Source organism: Triturus cristatus, chromosome 3_2, assembly GCF_964204655.1.
Source record: "Triturus cristatus chromosome 3_2, aTriCri1.1, whole genome shotgun sequence".
NCBI lineage: Eukaryota > Metazoa > Chordata > Amphibia > Caudata > Salamandridae > Triturus > Triturus cristatus.
The window spans coordinates 1,042,782,661-1,042,802,547 of NC_140584.1; the positions used below are offsets into that span (position 1 = coordinate 1,042,782,661).

General features: G+C 50.9%; 2 protein-coding genes across 2 annotated transcripts in view; both read left to right on the top strand.

Moving 5' to 3' along the window:
- The window catches only part of HSF5 (heat shock transcription factor 5), a 1,208,320-nt gene that overhangs the window by 220,025 nt on the left and 968,408 nt on the right, over positions 1 to 19,887 (top strand). The window lies entirely within an intron of this gene.
- The window catches only part of LOC146859074 (uncharacterized), a 143,016-nt gene that overhangs the window by 55,037 nt on the left and 68,092 nt on the right, over positions 1 to 19,887 (top strand). The window lies entirely within an intron of this gene.

Here is a 19,887-nt window from a genome sequence, read left to right on the forward strand (position 1 = left end):
GACTGAGCAGTCTGAGGATCATAATGCCACATGCATCTGCTCTTACATTGAAAGGGTCACCTTGTGCCAATCCAATAAGTCACCTCAATGCAGTGTGGTACTCTGAAGGGGTCTGGGAGCTACGGGTAGTACTCAAATAACACCACGGAGAGGCCTGATATAGGCTCAGTGATTTGTGGAACTATACAGATAGCTAACATTATTCATTATTAGCCACTATACAGAGCACATACATATCTCCAGTTGTGAAGAGTACAAAATGTGTTTTCCATTGAGCATAATGGTATTCGCCAACTTCTCACACATATATCAATCACATATGTGCATACAACTCTATATATACACAAAATATGGCATCTAGAGCTCATTACACACTTCACATATTAATAGTGTTGTGTAGTCAACATTGCAGAGTACTTACTACTCACTAACATCATTGACTTATGTCAGAACCACAATATGTGACATTTGACATCAATCGCTACACTTCATTCTGGAACCCAAAGTGACATTGTGGCCTGTGAAAAAGTAAAATTGTCAGACAGATTCAAATAGGTATTTCTGATATGTACTTGCTCCTCTGGTGAGCCATAGAGCTGCCTATGCAGGGACAGGACCTCTTCAGCCAGCAAATCCAGCTCCTCTGGCAAGAAGGCATAGGCCCTTTCATCTTTCTTGCAAGGTATACTTGGTCCCAGAGGTCAGCAACAGTAACAAAAGTGGAAGAGGTCTCAAAGACAGCAGTGTCAGGAGGCAAGTGATTTTTTTTATAACCTCCACATACATGTACATGACGAATGCGCTTGTCTGCATAGATGGACACAGCCATTGGCCTTCGTATGTTGCTTTTACCAACGTTAGCCAATGGCTGTGTCTGTCATGGAGTTTACCGCCTACTACACACTCAACTTCCACGGCGGCGATTTCCGAAGTGTAATCCTGTGTTTCTGATTGTCAGGAACGTCTCCCATACTGAAAACAGTGGCTAATTTGTTTACATGGTCTAACTATGAGGGACACTCATTAATTTAAAAGTGAAGACTCATTTGTGGTGCGTTATTGGGGCTAAATGCGAGAGTTGAGCAGTGTTGCCAGCACCTCCCTTTTTTTTTTTAAAACAGACTTTTATTGAGTTTCAGGAAATTACACATTCAATCCCCCCACCCACTAACTGGCCAACAGAGGAAACCAGGATGAAGTATAACGGACAGCCCGCCAATCTGATTACAAAGTCACACCCATCGTCCCATAAGGCGTCTGTGATGCAGCGCAGTCCGTCCACATGGTTGATCCAGGTCAATGGTGTGATACAATAAGAAGACCCCCCACCCTCCACCCCTCTCCCTTTCAAACTCCCCCAACAGAACCCCCGACCCCAACCACCCTCCCAAGCATGTCGCCAGCCTCTAAGTTATGCAAGAGGGCAAAGATGCCTCCCGTACCACCTGTCAGACTCCCTATCCCGCAGGGCGCAGCAGTGAGTGTATCAAAAGCACATGGGGGAGCTGCCTATCATTGTCCCAGTGCCCTCCCCTCGCCCTGTACTCTCACAGACGTGAAGGGTTTCTCAAGGGCCCTGTGCGATATCCCCCTCCTCAAGAGCCTCTACGTCGTCTACAGACGGATGTTTGAAGAGCTCCAGGAGTGCCACACATGCCCGGGCCATTTCTTGTGATTTCTCACTTCCATTACGCTGAGCCAAACGTTATCTATAGTTCCCTTCACTTCCTGCCCATTTCACCATCTCCCTATTCCAGCGCAAGAGACTAGGCCCCTGCCTCGACTTCCAGTGGGAAGTAATTTCTCGCTTAGCCAAGACCAACTCCAGGTCAATGAACCGGCTGGTGACCTTATTCTTGGCTGTGTGCGGGAACCAATGCAACAAGCAGACCATTGGTGCCACCGCTAGCTCCCTCTCCATCACAGTTAGCAGAGCAGTTGTCACCTCCCGCCAAAAACCTCCCACCTGCGGGCAGTCCCAGAACATGTGGAGAAAATTCGCCCCATCTTGGTCACAACGGGGGCAAGTGTCCGACCCCCCCAAAATACTCAGCAATTTTACTAGGCGTGAGATATGCCCAATGGAAAACATAGAATTGGATGAGCTGTAAGCGCGCGTTTCGAGAACATTTCCATGGCCGCTCTACGATCTCCTCCCAAGGTTTTTTTGCAGTGGGTTCTCCCAGATCCGCCTCCCACTTGAGTCGCAACGCCGCCAGGGGTTGCCGCATATCGCAAGTAATCCGCCGGTATAGGCAGGTCACCGCCTTAAAGTGCCCGCTGCCATCACTACATATTGACAAGCGAAAGACGTATCCGGCTCCAACAGTCCCTTTCGCCAGTGCTTCCTGATAGCCGCAGTCAGAGCAGCATGCAAGAGGAAGTCCCCTCGCGGGAGATCATGGCGCTCTCTGAGGTCGTTAAAAGGGCGAAGATTACCATCCTCATAAAGATCACCTATTGCCGTAACTCCCGCCTCTTCCCAGGCCAACAACCGGCTCCGATCTCTCGCATGAGGCAACACCTCACACATCTGCAAAGGGATCTCGGGCGCATAAGGGGTTGCGACAGGCGTCCTCCTGGCTAGGCGCGCCCAGCATTGTCGTACCATCCCCAGATCCGGCGGCACTGAAGCACCTCTCATTGGGACTCGCAGCAACGCACAAGACAAAATGTGCCAACTTGGACCCGGCCCACCCTGGTCCTCCGGGCACCTAATATGACCCGCCACCCACTTCGTAAACCATTGAAGCTGCGCGGCATGGTAATAGGCCTCCAGGTCTGGCAACGCAAGGCCACACTTTGCCCTGGGTCTCTGTAGGGTAGTTAACGCCACCCTCCGTCTCCCAGCTCCCCAGATGAATCCTGTGATCAAAGTGTTCAACTGTGTGAAGAGCTTACCCGGGATCCAAGCTGGGAGGGTCCCAAAATAATAGAGAAACCTGGGCAAAATGACCATCTTCACCAAGGTGACCCATGCCGGCCACCGATAATGGGAGAGTCCCCCAGAAATCAAAAGAGGTTTTCGCTCTGTGCACTGGCCGACCCACATTGCCCTCTAATAGATCGTCAGGAGCATGATAGATCTGAGTCCCCAAGTATGGCAAGCACCGGCATTGCCACGGGACATCCCCTGGACGAACCATCCCGTCTGGCCTGGTAGGAAATAGACACGACTTGGTCCAATTCACCTGGAGGCCCGCCACCATCCCCAATGTCTCCAGCAAGTCTCTCGCTCCTTGTAGGGCTTCTCCAGCGTCCGGCAGGAACATGAGGAGATCGTCCGCATATAATGCTATGTGTTACACTCGTCCCGCCACTAATAGCCCTGGAAAATACCGTCCTGACCTGGCGTGAGTAGCCATGGGCTCCATCGCCAGAGCAAATAACAAGAGGGACAACGGTCACCCCTACCTCGTCCCCCAAGCGTCCGCACAGGCAGCAGAAATCAAGCCCCCTGTCCTCACCCTAGCAGTAGAAGCAGTGTATAGCAGCGCCGTCCACTGTACAAAACATTCCCCCACTCCGAACACTTGCAATGCATTAAAAAGGTAAGGCCACTCCAGACTATCGAAGGCCTTTTCGATGTCAACCGCAAAAATGCAGGCCTCCTCCTTGTCATAGGAGTTGGACCCCAAGATCCGCAGAAGTCTGCGTACATTCATTACAGTGTTGCGGGAGGGAATAAATCCGGCTTGGTCCGCATGGATCAATTTCGTCATATGGGTCATCAACCGACTGGCCAAGATGCGGCTTAAGATCTTGTAGTCGGGATTGAGCATCGCTAAGGGTCTATACGAGGAACGGTCCCAAGCAGGTTTGCCCGGCTTGAGAAGGGGAACTATGAGAGCTTCATGCGTGGTGGTGGGGAGGGCACCCTCCCGGCGTGCCGTGTTATAAAGCGCCACCAAACAGGGAGCTAGAACATCCGTGTAGGCTGCATAAAATTCAACGGGGAGCCCATCAGTGCTCGGGGTTTTGTTCCTGGCCATGTGCTTTATGGCACTGTGTACCTCGCCCGCTTCAATGTCCCGACCCAGAGCCTCAGCGTCTTCAGCCTCAAGCTTTGGCAGAAATTCCTCATCCCCCGGGACCCACCCTGCTCTGGTACAACTCGGTATAATACTGTAAGAAGTAATCATTAATGTGCTTTTGGGTGCGAAATGCCTCATCACCTTGCCTCCGCAGTTCCATTATCAGGGTCCCTCTATGCGCCGATTGGCCAGCCAAGCTAGAAATGCCCCCACCTTATCATGTTCCACGTGCGCCTTATCTATGCAGGCCTTGTAGTCAAAGCAGCGCAATCTCCCAATTTGGACTGCTAACGCCTCCCGAGCCTCAAGTAACCCTGCTTGCCTGTCTGGACGCTCCAGCCGCTCCTTCTCCGAATCGTGCACCCACTGTTCTGCCTCCTGGACGTCTTGCAGCAACACTCTGCGCGCTCCCACTACCTCGCCTATACAGTGACCCCGAATTACCGACTTAAAGGGGTCCCATTAGACCACCAGGGACGATGCCGTGTTGCCGTTAAGTCGAAAATATTCCTCAATGGCCAACCCAATAGTAGCACGAAACACTGGATCCTCTAACGTGTCAGGTCGGAGTCGCCACATGGGAATGGCAGGGCGATCCCGCAGCCAGTGTCAAATTGTTAGCAGTGGATTATGATCAGATGATGTCCTAGCTAAGTATTCACTATGTACCATCGCCCCGTGAACATCTGGGGAGCTAAGGATCGAGTCCAACCGAACATGGAGGTTGTGTAGCGATGAGAAATAAGAATAGTCCCTGTCAACCGGGTGGTGCGCCCTCCAGGTATCAGTCAACCCCCATTGTCGCTGCCAGTCTCGCCGCATCATAGCCAGCCGATGTATCGGGGAATCTGCAAGAGGGGGATGAGAGCGATCTAGGGAGACATCTGTGATGCAATTAAAGTCGCCACCCAGGAGTATCGAGCCAGTCAACAAGGGAGCCAATTTCCCAGAAAGGTGTGCAAAAAAGAAAGACTGATCCGTGTTTGGGGCATAGATACTCCCTAGAACAATGTCCCTGCCATCGCCCGTCACCACAACATAACTACCGTCAGGGTCAATCACCTGTCCAGTACTCTGAAACGGTACCCCCGCCCGAACCCAAACCAACGCGCCCCGTGCATATGCCGAGTACGTGGTACAGAACACCTGTCCCCGCCACCTTCGTTGTAGTGCCAACCCTTCCTGCTTATTTAAGTGTGTTTCCTGCAACAGTGCTATCTGCACCCGACGCCGACGAAGATAAGCATAAATCTTGTGACGGCGAGCCAAACTGTGCATCCCTCTAATGTTCCAAGATAAACATTTAATACCTACGGCGATAGCCATGACATGGTAAAGAAAATGATGCTCGTCCTACCTCCCCCTGCTTGGTCCCACCCTCCCCTACCCCAGCACCCCAACTCCCACACCCCAGGATAGGTTCCTTGAAACTAGCCCCCATACAAACTAAAAGAACCAACAACCTTGCCAACATGGATAGTGAGATGTGTGCCAACCCAAAGGGACCCAAAGCCCCCACAGCACTCCCCAGTCATGTGTGAAAGAGCCAGCAACAGCCCTCTGGGAGCCCCAATAATGACGTTCAAGTAGGGTCAACTCCCCTTTGCGCACTGGGCAAATCCCCTCCAACAGTCAAACCTGGGCTGCAGTCCAAGGGCGACCTTCCCCGCCATACAAACCCAGCTCAGCCAAACAAGTCCACCGTCTGCAGAGTTACCACTGGAAGTTCAGGTTCGGAATCCCCATTCGTGCTGCCATCCGGAGAAGACCCAGAGCCCTCCAGCCCTCCGCTAGAAGAAGCAGAATCTGGGCTGGTACCACCCTGATTGATCGCTACCACCACCTGCACAGCTCTGTCTCGTTCAAGTTGACGGTCCGGCAGCGGTAGAGCCCTCGACGGACTCAATGCGTCAGGGGATCTTCTCTCTGCAGCGCTCGCTGGCGAACTACGCTCCGACCTTGCCTGTCGTGTCTCCAGCCAGCGCCACGCGTCCTGCGGGGTGGTGAAGAAGAGGGTGCTGGGGCCGTCCACCACCCGCAGCCACGCCGGGAAGAGCATCGCATAGGGAATGTGCAATTTCTGCTTGAGAGCAACGAAGGAGGCTCGCTGTTTCTGAACCTCCCGTGTGTAATCCGGAAAGAGCATCACCCTGGAGTTATCGATTTGTAGATGTTGCTTCTCTCGAGCTTGCTGCAGGAGGTGGTCTCTGTCTCGGTAGTGCAGCTATCTTGCCACCATCGGTCTCGGGGGTGCTCCCGGCTTAGGAGGCCTAGCCGGGACCCTGTGGGCTCTTTCAAGGGCAAAATACGGGGACTGCCCCTCCGGAGCAACCTCCGAACGGAGCCAGCCTTCCAGGTACCAGACTGAATCATCCCCTTCTGCACGCTCTGGAACTCCCCCTTCGCTGTTCTCTGCTCTCAACTCCAGTATCCGCACCCTGTTCTCCATGTGCGTCAAGAAATGCTGCAAGTTAGTCACCTTATCTGGCACCTCCTCCAGCGTCTTCTCTGTCGCTTTCACCCGCTCTTTCAACTTCCTATGATCATCCTTTAGCAACGCAAGGTCCACTCCAATAGTGTCTATCTTTGTTTCGAGGGCCTCTCGGGAAGCCGTAATGGCCTGCATTATATCCGCCAAAGAAGAGCCTCTTGAAGTCTCCACACCGGGGGTGCGCGTCGTGACTTCCTCGTCCTTAGACCGGTGCTCCCCATCGTCGTCCTGGAGGACAGCGAACCCCAGTCTCCTTGTTGTTCGGCCCATCGCGGGCGCTCACCCAGGTCCACACCAGTCACCACCAGCCGCAAAATGCCATCTGCTCCAGCAGCGATGAAGCGATGCAGCCAACCCGGTCGGAGATGCAGCAGAGTATGCCCCAGGAAAAGCACGGATGAGCAGGGCAGCTACACTGGTGTCAAACAAGTCAGGTGAGACCAGGAACCGGCTCCCGCCCCTCCCCAGGCAGAGTTAGGAGGATGGAGGGGGTAGCACCGTGCAGTCAACGCAACACAGGGGTCAGCCAGCCACTCACGAAGGTCCTCCGGCCCTCCGCGCCTCCACAAGTTACCCTCGGTGCAGTAGCGTGTCACAGAGAGCCAGCTGCCCACGGGTAGAGCCCCAGAGCCTCCACTCCAAGCGAGTATCACCTGCTCACTGGCGAAGAACACAAGGCAACGAGGGCAGGATCTCTGGCAGCTCCTCCAATGTCCACCGTCATCGCCAGAGCTGTCAATCCCTGCACGTGAGCCTCGCACTCATATGGCCCGCCACTCCCAAGGGCCAGTAAAGGGAGGCTATCTGAAGGGGCAGCAGCGCACCGACCCAACAAGAAGCAGCACCGGAGGGCTCACATCCGAGCTTCGCCGCCCGCAGCAGGATCCAGCATCAAAGGGGGCACTGGGCCGGCTAGTCACTCCCCACCGTTAAGGCCGCCTCGCCACCGCAGGATCCGCCCAGCAGGTCCACTCCACTTCACCATGGACCCACCATCGCACCGGTCCGCAGCAGGAGGCAAGCTGCGGTTCCGCTCTGCCGACTGTTCAGTAGCGCCCTCTCGTCTGCCGCACCAACAGGTAGGCCGCTCCTCAATGTCCACTGGGCCGCCATCTTAGGTCCAGGCAGCAGCGCCCGATCGCGGCACTCCGCTCACCCCGCTCTCTGCAGGATCGCTCAAGCCACCGCCATTCACCGCTGCAGGGCCAGTGCCAAGAACCCTCCGTCGCTCCCCAAGGCGATGCACAGCCTCCAACGTGTAGCAGGCGACAGTGGTCTCACCGGCAGTTCGCGGCCGCCATCTTGGGCCGCCCCAGGCAGAAACGCGGCAGGGAAAAAGAATCAAGCCCCTCTCCGTCGTCGGGGCGCCCACGCCGTCGAGGGAGCGCCCATCAGGCCACCAGGTATTCCCAGTCAGGATGGGGGGTTAGGGGCCCCCGTAATGTTACAGGATCTATTCGAACAGAGGGAGGCCACGGGGGAGCTCTGAGATCCTCGACCGTCTACATTGGCGTCAGGCCACGCCCCCCCCTTGCCAGCACCTCCCTTGACGGTATTTTGGGTGGAAAAAAAAAAAGTTTAAAATTGTGGATATTACTTGCTAAATGTATTATTTACACAAAGTTTTCTACCATGATAACTGAAGCTTGCAATTTTTAATTTGTGAAGCATGAATGACAAAACCAAAGGGGTCTTTCAAATGTGCAGTCAAAACTGATATTAAATTAGGACAACGTGACATAGGTGTCTTATTTCATAGGTGAAGATGTTGAAAATGTTTAATATGTTTAAATGTCAATAACTGGAGTCTGATCTCCTGCCTCATAAAGGAATCCCACATCTATTGAACCAATTGTCAAACTCATGACAGTACTCTATTTCATGGCCACAGGTTCCTCCCAATTCACTGTCGCAGTATTTGGTGGTATGTCTCAACCATCTGTCAGTAGTGCGCTACAACACGTACTTTCAGAAATGATGAGAAACATGGACAGCTACATCCAGTTCCCAGGATATCAGGATTTGGCCAACATGAAGGGTGATTTCTACCCCCTTGCACGTCTGCCACATGTGTTTGGAACTGAACTATTGATGGCATCCATATTGCCTTAGTGCCGTATACCACCTGAGAAAACGTCTTACATATTAAAAGAGAGAACAACCAGAGAGACATTTCAAGAGCCAGAATGCAAAACGTTGTAGTCATGTCAGTTGGGTAAGCATACATATAACATAATCTGGTCACTTTGAATCAGGCTAACTTAATAGGAATCATCTGGCATTAACATATATCACACCCATATTGCGTATCTGGATTTTCTAGTCATCCCTATAAGATTGAGGAGTGCGTGTGACCTGATACATGCTATGGGTAAAGCCCTTCCCTCTGTCTTCACTTTCTTCCCTCTCCGCTTCATCTGCAGCCCTGCGTCTAACATATGCCTGATATGGTTCCTAAATATCTTGCTGTCTGCAGTTTATCGGCTGAGGGCGTTGTAGTTCTCAGACAATGTATTGCAGTATGACAGATCACTGAACCACTCTGCTAATGTAGGCAGTAGTCCCATCATCCAATGCATGGCCACTCTCCTTTTAGTGAGTAATATGCCATGTGCAACCAATCTGCTGGATGCCGGGGGCACTTCTTTGTTGCATCCTAGAAGGACAACTAAGGGTGTAATAGATAAGGGTGTTTCTGATATGTCCTGTAGTGCCCTGGTTACAGCTGCCCAAAATGCACGGACCCAGGGACAATCCCACATCACATGAGTAAAGTTGGTGCCTCCTATCCCACATCTCATACAACTGTCGTCCTTCCTCAGTCCATATTTGTGCAGTCGTACTGGGGTGTAATAGACTCTGTTGAGATATATGAAGTGTATTAAACGGTGTCTACCATTTTGCGAGATAGACTTTGTGACCTAGCAGCAGTATGACCACTGTTCCTCCCGTATGACGATACCCAGCTTCTCCTGCCATTCCATACATGATTTCATCTGGTTGGGGTTATGTTCAGATCTTGCGAGTGTATATAACATTGAAATACGGCACTGTGGGGACTGGGTCTGTAATAGGTATGTCAATACCGCAAACTCCTGAGGCTCTGTCATATTTTCTCCTAACTTGGCACGCAGCGCCTGTCTAACTCGGTAGTAATGAAATCAAGTAAGTGACGATGGCGTAGGTGCTGCTGTCTGAGTCTGTTCCCAAGATCGGGCTTCTCCGTTTATGAACAGCCCCCCGTGTTGTTTGTGTTTAGTATGTGAAGTGTCTGTACTACTGCTCCTCTTCTCTCAAGGAGAACCAGCCACACCATTCTACTGGTAGTTTATGGGAGTAAAGATATACAATTGTCTGCATATCTGCAGTCTTACGCAATTGATATCTGGTAATCCCCACAGGGTCAAAGACATGGTATCGCCTCTGCGGTCTGGAGAGCAAGTATTGTGGAAGAATAACTAGGCTCACTTCTTCTCTTTCCAGGTACAAGTGTGGCAAATTGGGTGGGCCATATAGCCTGGAATACGCATGGATTAGTTGTGCAGCACTGTAGTATATGTCAGGGTTTGGGGCGTTAAGTCCACCTGCAGAGTAAGGTCGTACAAGTGTTGCCCTCTGCACCCTGGGTTGCTTGCCTGCCCAGGCCAACCTGATTAGTATCCTAGAGACTTTGCACTGCCCTATCTTAATTTTCACGGATAAACACCCCTGTATCTGTGTTTACTTGGACCCCGAGGCATCGCACTGGTTCTGTGGTCCAACATTATGGGGTAGGCCATCTGCATCTGAGTAGTGGCAGCGGTTAGTTGGAATGTAAGTGATTTATTCCAATTGATGCACAGTCCAGAGTGGCTGCCAAATCTCTCTACTTCTTGTAGCATTGGAGTTAAATTATGGTCAGAATTTCTCACATATAATAAGGTGTTGTCTGCATACGGTGATATTATTAAATTGGATTGTGGGAATCGATGTGCATGGTATTCCCACATTGCACATGCCAAAGGTTCAGCCACCAGTGCATATAGTAATGGGGACAGTGGGCAACCTTGTCTGGTGCCACTTGTAATTGCTATTGGGGCGGGTAGAATTTCATTCACTTGCACTCTCGCTACTGGGTTTGCGTACAGTACTTCTACCAATTTTATGAATACCTCTCCGACTCCCACCGCAGCACCGCAGATAGAAAGCTCCACTCACCTGAATCGAATGCCTTTTCAGCGTCCAGGAAGACGGCCGCTGCATGGACATCAGGATCTATTTGGTTAATAGTGCAGAATAAAGTGTGAAAGTTACATGTTAGGTAGCGACCAGGGACAAATCCAGATTGCTCTGGGTCCTCCAATCCCGAAAGCAGTGGGGAAAGCCTATTCGCCAAAAGTTTTGAGAAGATTTTTGTATCAGTATTAAGTAGCGACAGTGGTTTTTATGAGGAACACTGTGTGGGTTTCTTGTCAGGCTTCAATAATGTAAAAATAACAGTTGATGGACAGAATGCAGAACAATGTCATACATTCACCCCAGTACAGAGATCTGGGCCTAAATCCATGCCATTCCAGTTTGAACCCAGCCATAGGCAAATCAGTCTTGACCCTGTGCCTCATGGGAACAGTCCAGCCCAAACTGCCAAGCCAGGTCCTCCCTGGACTGGAAACAAGCATCCTAGGACCGGTTTCGGGGTTTCACCCCTCTTCAGCCAGGATAGCTTGATTCCAGTGGCATGGAGGGCACAGGACCCACGTCTGGGCATACCCGTCCCACTCGGGGTGACAAATGCAAAAACAACAGTTGATGGACAGAATACAGAACAATGTCATACATTCACCCCAGTACAGAGATCTGGGCCTAAATCCATCGTTTGTTTGTTCACCATGCCATTCCAGTTTGAACCCAGCCATAGGCAAATCAGTCTTGACCCTGTGCCTCATGGGAACAGTCCAGCCCGAACTGCCAAGCCAGGTCCTCCCTGGACTGGAAACAAGCATCCCAGGACCGGTTTTGGGGTTTCACCCCTCTTCAGCCAGGATAGCTTGATTCCAGTGGCATGGAGAGCACATGACCCATGTCTGGGCATACCCGTCCCATTCGGGGTGACAAATGCAAAACCAAAAGTTGATGGACAGAATGCAGGACAATGTCATACATTCACCCCAGTACAGAGATCTGGGCCTAAATCCATAGTTCTTTTGCTCACTATGCCATTCCAGTTTGAACCCATCCATAGGCAAAGCAGTCTTGACCCTGTGCCTCATGGGAACAGTCCAGCCCGAACTGCTAACCCAGGTCCTCCCTTTACTGGAAACAAGCATCCTAGGACCAGTTTCAGGGTTTCGCCCCTCTTCAGCCAGGATAGCTTGATTCCAGTGGCATGGAGAGCACGGGGCCCACATCTGGGCAAACCCGTCCCACTCGGGGTGACAAATGCAAAAACAACAGTTTATGGAAAAAATGCAGAACAATGTCATACATTCATCCCAGTACAGAGATCTGGGCCTAAATCCATCATTTTTTGCTCACCATGCCATTCCAGTTTGAACCCAGCCATAGGCAAATCAGTCTTGACCCTGTGCCTCATGGGAACAGTCCAGCCCAAACTGTCAAGCCAGGTCCTCACTGGAATGGACACATGCATCCTAGGACCGGTTTCGGTTTGCAGACAGCTGTGTCTGAACCGGGTTGGCAAAGTGAGCTAAAGAACGATGATGGATTCAACCCAAATTTGTGACTGGGGGTGAGTGTTTGCAATGTTCAGCACTCCGTCCATCATCTCCTTGTGTTTGCCTTGTTCGCCCTAAGTTGGCAGGGTATGCCCAGACGTGGGTCCCTTGCTCACGTTGCCACTGGATTCAAGCTAGCCTGGCTGATGAGGGCTGTTAGCCCGAAACCAGTCCCAGGATGCTTGTTTCCGGTCCAGGGAAGACATGGCTTGGCAGTTCGGTCTGCACTGCTCCCATGAGGCACAGGGTCAAGACTGATTTGCATATAGCTGTGTCTGAACTGGGGTGGCAAAGTGAGCTAAAGAACGATAATGGATTCAACCCAGATCTGTGAATGGGGGTGAGTGTTTGCAATGTTCAGCACTCTGTCCATCATCTCCTTGTGTTTGCTTTGTTCGCCCTAAGTTGGCAGGGTATGCCGAGATGTGGGTCCCTTGCTCACTTTGCCACTGGATTCAAGCTAGCCTGGATGATGAGGGCTGTTAGCCCGAACCCAGTCCCAGGAGGCTTGTTTCTGGTCCAGGGAAGACATGGCTTGGCAGTTCGGTCTGGACTGGTCCCACTTCCGCTGTACAACTATAGCGCATTAATGTTGGATTACTTTGATGTATCTTTTCAAAGTGCCTTGCAACTGGGTAACTACGATCGTTGTTGCTTATGGCCTGTCCTGCAGAATCCTTTTATGTGCTGGCAAGGTGGTGCTGCCTACATATATTATTTCACACGGGCAATTTCAAGTATAAACTACAAAACTGGACTTACAGGTTAAAAATCCTCTTATTTTTACAATTTTATTAAAAACCAACTTAAAATTTGAAAGATTTTCCCCATGTTGGCAAGCTTTACATTTTGAACATTTTTGAAAACCTTCTCTCTGCTGCAACCATGTTTTTCGTACAGCATTCTCACAGTATTCACTTGTCACCATCTGATCTTTTAAGGATTTAGATTTTTTATAGGTTATTTCTGGATTCTTTTTAATCTGTGATCCTATACCAGGGTCGCATCTAATAAAGTGCCTGGCTGACCTGTTGGTGCGTGTGGAGAACTGCTGCCCTGACTGCTGCTTTTCCTTGCAGCGCCTCGCGGAACCCGCTTCGCGGGTCCCGCTTCGAGGGGTGTGCTGTCCTGGACCTTTGGACCCCTGGAGTTGTTTCCTTGCCAAAGCGGAGCCTGCAGTGGGTGTGAGTGCGCGTGGGCAGGGCTGCGAGCTGCGGGACCGGGACTACCTCTCCCAGGAGTCCCCGCCAGCCCTAATTACAATCATCTGGGCCGCTCTCCCTGCCTGCCCCGCCCCCACCAACGAATTTAAAACCTTTGGGACTCCGTTATACTTTGGGACGCCTGGCTGACCTGTTGGTGCGTGTGGAGAACTGCTGCCCTGACTGCTGCTTTTCCTTGCAGCGCCTCGCGAACCCGCTTCGCGGGTCCCGCTTCGAGGGGTGTGCTGTCCTGGACCTTTGGACCCCTGGAGTCATTTCCTTGCCAAAGCGGAGCCTGAAGTGGGTGTGAGTGCACGTGGGCAGGGCTGCGAGCTGCGGGACCGGGACTACCTCTCCCAGGAGTCCCCGCCAGCCCTAATTACAATCATCTGGGCCGCTCTCCCTGCCTGCCCCGCCCCCACCAACGAATTTAAAACCTTTGGGACTCCGTTATACTTTGGGACGCCTGGCTGACCTGTTGGTGCGTGTGGAGAACTGCTGCCCTGACTGCTGCTTTTCCTTGCAGCGCCTCGCGGAACCCGCTTCGCGGGTCCCGCTTCGAGGGGTGTGCTGTCCTGGACCTTTATGACCCCTGGAGTTGTTTCCTTGCCAAAGCGGAGCCTGCAGTGGGTGTGAGTGCGCGTGGGCAGGGCTGCGAGCTGCGGGACCGGGACTACCTCTCCCAGGAGTCCCCGCCAGCCCTAATTACAATCATCTGGGCCGCTCTCCCTGCCTGCCCCGCCCCCACCAACGAATTTAAAACCTTTGGGACTCCGTTATACTTTGGGACGCCTGGCTGACCTGTTGGTGCGTGTGGAGAACTGCTGCCCTGACTGCTGCTTTTCCTTGCAGCGCCTCGCGGAACCCGCTTCGCGGGTCCCGCTTCGAGGGGTGTGCTGTCCTGGACCTTTGGACCCCTGGAGTTGTTTCCTTGCCAAAGCGGAGCCTGTAGTGGGTGTGAGTGCGCGTGGGCAGGGCTACGAGCTGCGGGACCGGGACTACCTCTCCCAGGAGTCCCCGCCAGCCCTAATTACAATCATCTGGGCCGCTCTCCCTGCCTGCCCCGCCCCCACTAACGAGAGTCTCTATTTTTTCAATCTGTTATTCCCGCTGCGCGGGAGCGCACGCGGGAGCGTCCCGGGAGAAGCCCGGGACAAGGGCGGGACCGTCTGTGGCCGTCAGAGGCCGGAGTAGGCCGGGCTGGGCCTACTCTCTTGGGTCATCCATTCGACCCCTGGTCCTATTTACTGTCACAGCCCCTTGCCGATTATAATCCATCACTCACATTATGCCGTCTCCGGCAAGGGAGAGTACCCCATTGAAGCCGGGAGGAGTTAAAAATAGGACCCTAGATAATTATTTCTCCCGGGCGGCGGGGGAGGGGGACAAAGAGTGCAACCTGTCCCGGTTAAGGGCAGAACGGAGACGCTCAATAGATAACTTGAAAAATATCCCCCTTGGAGAACAACCCACTACGCCCAGGGAGGAGTTGTCCCTAATAGATGAGGTCCCACTCCTTCTGAGGGATTGTATAAACACTCCACCAGTTGCAGCCATGAGTATAGTCCCAGCTACCAGTCCAAGCCCTACAAGGGTGACCATTGATTTAGTCTCCCAACCCTCCCCAGCCTCTAAGGCTAGGAAAGCTAAACCCAAGCCAGTCACCACACAAGGATCACCGGGGCCCCCTCCTAATAAACGTAGGAGGAAATCGAAGGGAGCCCAGGGAAGGAGTAAACCCAAGATCTCTCACTCGGACTTTGGGAAATCTTCAAAACCCCCCGTATTAGCAGCGAAATTACCGGCTGAATCACACCCCAAATCTATTGCCCGGGAGGATTTAGCTCCCGCCCTGATAAAAGACATAGGAACTAGTACCGCTAACGTCCCCCTCTCTGTTGTCCCGCTTGGAAATCTGGAATTCTTGCTAAGGTCTCTATTACTACCGATTAGCGAGAGTATAAAAAAGATTGAGATCAGACTAACTATTCTGGAGGCCACACTAGGTAGTCTGAAAATCCCGGCTGGTCTTCAGGGAAGGCATCTAGAATCTACCCCCGCCACAATAGCCCCTCAACAGCCTGTAAATAGTGCAGCAAACTTAGTCCCTCCACAAGCCGCAAATGCGGCGGCCCCGCTAAAACCCCTAAGGCCCAAGCCTGTATCAACTAAGCCCCTTAACTCTAACATGCCTACTCCTCCTTCAGGCCCTGTTCATCCGGCACAGCCGGTAGATAGTACCACACCGACTCCCCTAATGAAGCTTCCCTTGAGACCACGCAGACCTAACCTACCCCCAGAGACTAATGATTTCACTGTAGTCATGGCGGGTGTCCCCCCACTCGAAGAAGGTGAAACTGAGGATTTTTGTGCCCTGAAAAGTAGGGTTATTAAGTGGTTAAACATAAACAGACCCCTCCCGACACACCTTAATAACGAAATCATAATGGTAAGAAGGGTGCCATGGGTGGGGAGAACATACAAATCTATTATAGGGGACTGCATATTGGTGAGTTTTAGGGACACAGGAACCGTGTCCTACATATGCCAAGGGAAGAATAGATCCAGAGAATCCACTATCCAAACCCTTCGTGTATCTTTCTTTTTCCCCATTATTCCAGTCCCATTGCAGCCGCCCCAAATTCATGACAACTGGGAGAGGGTTGGCAGGAGGGGGAGACACTGGGCATTCAACCCTAGGCCACTATTTGGCCGACCAGAACCACCCTTGTACACCTATAACCGGTTTAATTGCCTGAACGGTCTATAGGGGGTGGATTGACAAACAGATAATGTCCTCCAGGGTTACATGGATAAGGGTGTTTTGGTAGAGGTGGTGGAGGAGCAAAACTCTCAGGCTCAGCAAACTCTACCGAGTGGTGGGGGGAATTCCATGTTTGCTGAACCTAACGCTACAGCCATAGAATGTATAGGAGGGGGACATGGGCTGGCTACGCAAGGGTCAATACAGGAGATACCATCAAGGCCCCAGGGGGGTTCAAGACGGAGGGGAGAGGGAGTGAGATTCATCTCCTGGAATGTAGCAGGCATAGCGGGCAAATTTAATAACAAGGAATGGGTTGATTTTATTAGAAAATTTCAAGTCATATGTGTACAGGAGACATGGGCCTTGGTGAATAATTACCATCTACAGGGATACAAGTGTTTTTTTGTCCCCGCCCGAAAATCCAGATCAGGGAGAGCAATGGGCGGTTTGTCCATCTACGTAGATTTAGACCTCCCAGGCTCCTGGTCCTCCCCAGATTGGAACTCACATGGGATTCAGGTAGTTCGGTTCCTTGGAAAGGGGTTAAGATTTTCTGTTTTTAACATCTATAACACTGAGATAGTAAACAACCATATCCCGCTACTAGCTGAACTAGACCATAGGCTGGGACAAGAAACAACATTCCAAAATAAGGGGCTGCCGCACGGGCTGCTTTTAGTGGGAGACTTTAATTGCCACCTCTGTCCGGCACTGGTCAAGGTAAACACAGACTGGTCACAATGCCCAATGGAGAAGGGGCCGCATTTTTCTCATACGCCTACTGGGTTGGCTCTTAGGTTGCTTCGGCTTAAGTACGACTTAGAGCATACCATTAATATGATAGACCCACAGTCGGATGGTACACTTCTACCAACTTTCAAGGTCAGGGGTTGCTCATCTATCATAGATTATATTCTGGCCTCGAGATCCCTGATAAACAAAATAATCAGTGTAGGGATAGATTGGAGCAGTTTCAGTGACCACAATCCCCTTGTTTTGATGCTCTCGTATAGGGTGGGTGCTGGAACTAGAGTCCACCGCTCAATTGAGGAGAGGGTCACAGATCAAGGTAGGAGACTGAAATGGTCCAAAATAGATGGGGTAAAGTTTTATAAAATTTTGGGTGACAAGGGCCTACTGGCCATTAACGACTGTCTAGACCTAGAAGTCCAGGGACCAAGGGTACTGGAAGCATTTGACCAGATCGCTAACCTGGTCGATGGCCTACTTAGGACCAGTGCGCCCACACGTAATCTGGTAAATCCCCGGTGGTTTGATAAAGACTGTTCTAAGGCATTGAGGGAGTTGAAATGCTCCCTTAAGCTAAAACCAAGGGACCCTCAAAAAATCAAGGTATGCAGAGAAAAATATAAAAAAGAGACCAAAAGGAGGAAACTTGCCCTGCAGGCAGAAGCTTGGGCAGACTTAAGAGAGGCAGGCGAAAGAAGGGATCTAGCGGGATTTTGGAGAATCATTAATAAACCGACCTTTCAAGAAAATGATTCCCCAGAGATAGGGGTTAACATCCTCCCGGAGCAGTGGGTCACACACTTTAGGGGTCTATATAACCATGAGCCCGGTATCCATGTAGAGTCACCCGTAACCACAAGTCAGGTTCCCTCGGTAGTATTCACTCTTAAGGAGATTACTGCAGGGATGGAGGGTCTGACTAAAAATAAAGCCCCGGGGCCGGATGGAATTCCCCCTGACCTGTTTCTTAGTAATATAGAACTATGGGCCCCGCTGATGACCAGGGTCATAAATACTGCGACCACTTGTGGCCTGCCGCCATCCTGGTCTAAAGCGATCATCGTGCCAATCTTCAAAAAGGGCAATAGGGATGACCCCAAGTGCTACCGGCCCATTTCCCTGATTGACGTATCGGCTAAACTTTTGGGTAGGGCAATCCTCAACAGACTGTCTGAGTGGACCGAAGAGAATAACACCTTCTCGGACATTCAATACGGGTTTAGGACAGGGAGGTCCACCAGTGACCAATGCCTGAACCTTTACATGCTGACTGCCAAATATACTCTGGCCAGTGATGAACCCATTTATATGGGATTCATGGATTTGGCAGCAGCATTCGATCACGTCAATAGAGGAAAGCTGTGGGATATGATGTCAAGCATGGGGATTGAGAGTGGTTTAATTACTATATTAAGGGAATTACACAGCGACACCACGGCCAAGGTTCGATTGAATAGGGAGGGAAGATTGTCTGACTCTTTTCCCTGTAAGAGTGGAGTCAGACAAGGTTGCATTCTTGCCCCTTTTTTGTTCTCCCTTTATATCAATAACCTGGAGCAGTTCCTTTTGGGGTTAAAGGCAGATTCCCCAAGGGTCGGGGCGCGGTATATTCCTGTTCTGCTTTACGCAGATGATGCGGTTCTGCTTGCACGCACACCCCGAAGCTTACAAATCCTGATAGACGGGTTTGTTAGGTTCATGAGTACACTGGATCTATCTGTCAACCTGGGCAAATCATATGTACTCCTGGCCGGCAAAAAACCTTCCTCTAAATTTACTTATACAATAGGCACCCATACTTTAGAGGAGGTCAAAACGTTCTCTTATCTTGGAGTAACCTTTGATGGTGTTTTGCAGTTTAACTCTCTAGTGGCGGAACGTTGTAGCAAAATGATTGCCTCTAATGGGGCTATAGCTGGATATGGAAGGAGGCTAGGTGGAGCCCGGAACAGGTGATGAACTTGTATGGCTCCGTATCATGCTCCAAAGTAATCTATGGGGCAGAAGTATGGGGCTTTTTGAACACCACTAGAATCCAACAGGAAGAAAACAAATATCTGAAATCTATCCTGAGGGCACCACCAAGTACTGCTGGAATTATAGCTCATAGGGAGCTAGGGAGACCATACTTGGATGACCTATTAAAACTTAGGCCAATTATGGCCTGGCTAAAAATATGGGTTAATCCAGATGCGCATCTAAGCAGAGAAATGTTATTGGACTGCTTAGATAGGACCCATTGTATGCGCATCCCCTGGCTTAAATATGTAAGAAACACCCTTGAAGATTTAGGCTTTGGAAACCTCTTCACGAACCCCACAACAATTTCAGCCCAGCACAAGAAACAAGTAGGGGAAATTTTCCTAGAGCGGAAAACCCAATGTAGAGCTGAGGCTGAAGGAGTTAAAAAGACGGTGAGGGCTCATAATTTGGTAAAGAGTGTGGAGGGTATGGAGCCTTATCTGTATCTTGTGCATAATGCACAGGATAGATTTCTTATGTGCCGTTTAAGACTGAATTTACTTCCTTTTATGTTGGCCTCACCAGCAGGTTTCACCACGTCAATTGAGCAGAAGGGACCCTGCGGCTGCGACAACAGGTCTCCGCAGGATTCCCTCCATTTTGTTTTGCTCTGTCCCTATTTCTCTATGCTCAGGCGCAGATTTCTTGTAATTATTTTTTAAAAAGCCCAACAGGAACGTGCCAGGGACGCATTAGTCTTTTTGCAAAAAGCCTCTGATCCACTAACATTGTGCTGTATTATGAATTTTATTAAGGTTGCGGTCCGATTAAAGATGACTAGGGGAGAGGAATGAAAGACTTTGGATTTTCTATTTTTATGACCCTGTATGTCGGTATCTCTATTTGCACTAACTCTGTACAAGGATCTCGATTAATGTTTAATGACTTTTTACCCATGTATATATAT